This window comes from Octopus bimaculoides, chromosome 7 (genome assembly GCF_001194135.2).
Source record: "Octopus bimaculoides isolate UCB-OBI-ISO-001 chromosome 7, ASM119413v2, whole genome shotgun sequence".
Taxonomy (NCBI): domain Eukaryota; kingdom Metazoa; phylum Mollusca; class Cephalopoda; order Octopoda; family Octopodidae; genus Octopus; species Octopus bimaculoides.
The window spans coordinates 23,512,697-23,515,470 of record NC_068987.1 but is presented as its reverse complement, the minus strand read 5'-3'; positions in this window follow the sequence as shown (position 1 = coordinate 23,515,470).

Genomic DNA, 2,774 nt, shown 5'->3' with positions numbered 1-2,774 from the left:
AGTTCAGTCCCACTGCATGGCACCTTGGGTAAGTGTCTTCTACTATAGCCTTGGGCCAAGTGAAACCTTGTGAGTGGATTTGATAGATGGAACCTGAAAGAAGCCCGTTGTGTATATATATGTGTGTGTGTGTGGGGGGGGGTATTATGTGTGTCTGTGTTTGTCCCCCAACATCGCTTGAGAACCGATGCTGGTGCGTTTACTTCCCCGTAACTTAGCAGTTCAGCAAAAGAGTCTGATAGAATAAGTACTAGGCATCCAAAGAATAATTCCTGGGATCGATTTGCTTGACTAAAGGTGGTTTGTCAGTCATGGCCGCAGTCAAATGACTGAAACAAGTAAAACAATATATATATGCAGAGAGAGAGAGAGAGATGTCACTGTGTTTAAGAAGTTTCTTTCCAACCACACGGTTTTAGATTCAGTCCCATTGTGTGGAACTTAGGGCAAGTTTCTGCTACTACAACCCTAAATCAACCAAGGTATACACACACACACACACACACACATATAAAACCGTCTATGTATTATACACTATTGGTAGCCACTTACTGCAGCACTCATCCAAAGATATCATCTTTTATGGATGTACTTTGTTAAAAACACAATAAATATTGAAAGGAGATGAAAACTTGCCCCAGCAAAAACCAGCAAGAATTTTAGATACATTTTCAGCCTTTTGAGCCTCCTCAATGATGAGTACACACAGCCAGTCACATACATGGACAAGAATTTGTCACCTCTGGTATAGAAAACAGTGAAGGTTTTGTTTTATTTACTGATGTTGTAAACAGCTGCCCAGCTCTATAAAAATCTGTGTAATCATCTTACATTTGTTTTCCATGCTAGTATGGATTGGATAGTTCATCACAGTTTGAGTCACCTTTCAATGGGATCCACTGCTTTCATAAACTTGTGCTCATATATGTTATTTGGTTTGATTTCTGTGGCTGGATGCTCTTCCTACTGCTAAACATTTTATTGGGAGAACAGGTATGTTGCCGTGTATACAACAAAAGTAAATAGTGCATCAGCACGGTTGGTGAGGAAATGAAAAATGTAAATGTTAAAGTATTCAGCCATGTGTAGGTGCAGACAGTACTCAATAACCTGGGGCATGTACATTTGCTCAGGTATCTGGGGAGGGGAACAGGAGAGAAAAAGAAAGAGAGAAAAAGCAATGGTATCAGAAAGACCAGCACAGGTGAGGGAGTGAAAGGAGAAAGAGTATGATGTAAAGAAGGCAGGAATGTGTGGGGATAGTGTCTTAAGGGGAGGGACTGGCAATAGGAGAGGTGGTCAAAGGTAAGGTTTGTTGGGTAAAAAGAGCATGAATATGATAGAAAAAGACAAGGTTACTTGGGTTAGAGTTAACACAGGGGAATGATTGGCAATAGCAGATGAGGTCAAAAGTAGAGATGGGTGATGAGATAAAGGCAATAATATTTGAGCTGTGGCAATACAGATGGTTCAGAGGAACAAGAGTGCTGGATAGCAGCTCAGATTTAGGCTTACGAAGGGTATTGGGTAGGGAATTAAGGGTGGTCTGATGCAGCCTTCTCTAAAAACTGCTCTTGTGTCAAGGTTTGTGCTGCCATGTGTGGTCAAGTTATCTACAACATCTTATATCCTAATGCCAACCACTTTACAGAGTGCACTGGTTGCTTTTTTGGTGGCACTGTCACTGGTGAAGTTACCACGTAAATCATAAGACAATCCCCTCTGGATGAGTGGGAGTGATAGAGGTGGCTCTGTGCCAGAAGTTGAGAGGTAAAAGAACAGGTGTCTTCTTGTTGAGGAGATACATGGCTGCCCCAGACAGAAGGAGAGGTAAAGATGATGATGCTGAGGTGTCAAGGCATATTTTCAAGGTAGTACAAGATGAATGTAAGAGATGATAGGAACAGAGGATTGAAAATGGTAGGTGAGTTTGCAAAAATGTGAAAGGAAAATGACAGATAATTAGAGATGAGGATAGGGGTGAATACAGTGAATGGTAAACCTGAGAATAGTTTGTGAGGGGAACTGAAGGAAGTGGGAGTGGGTCATCTCGATATATATATATAAAATCCTTTATATCTCTGTCTGTTCCCAATGCATTCGCAAACGGCTCAACCAAATCAAATCGAATTTTACATGGTAATACTATCACATCTCAGGAGTGTCAACATGTAATTTTTTTTTTTTTGGAATAAAACAATGCAACATTAGCACTGGTTCTGTATTACGTCTCAAAACTCAAAGAATAACAGTGAAACCTTTGACAAAGTAACAGTTATAGTTTCACTTTCAATACTTTATGTACAGGGATGCTGTCAGTAAGGTGAGGGTTGGCAACGAGTACAGTGAAGAATTCCAGGTAGAGGTAGCGGTCCACCAAGGTGCAGTCCTCAGCCCCCTCCTATTTATCATAGTCCTCCAGGCAATAACACAGAAATTCAAGACGGGATGCCCCTGGGAGCTCCTCTATGCTGATGACCTTGCCCTAATTGCTGAATCACTATCAGAACTAGAGGAGAAGTTTCAGGTGTGGGAGCAAGGACTAAAATCGAAGGGCCTTAGAGTCAATCTAGCTAAAACCAAAGTCCTAATTAGTAGGAAGGTAGACAAAACACAAGCCCCTTCAGGTAGATGACCCTGCTCGATCTGTAGAAAAGATGTAGGTAGAAACCCAGTGTAAGCTATGGACACATAAGAGGTGCAGCAATATCAAAGGAAGGCTAACTAGCAAGATAGGTTTTGTATGTGGCAGATGCTCAGGAGCAATAAACACT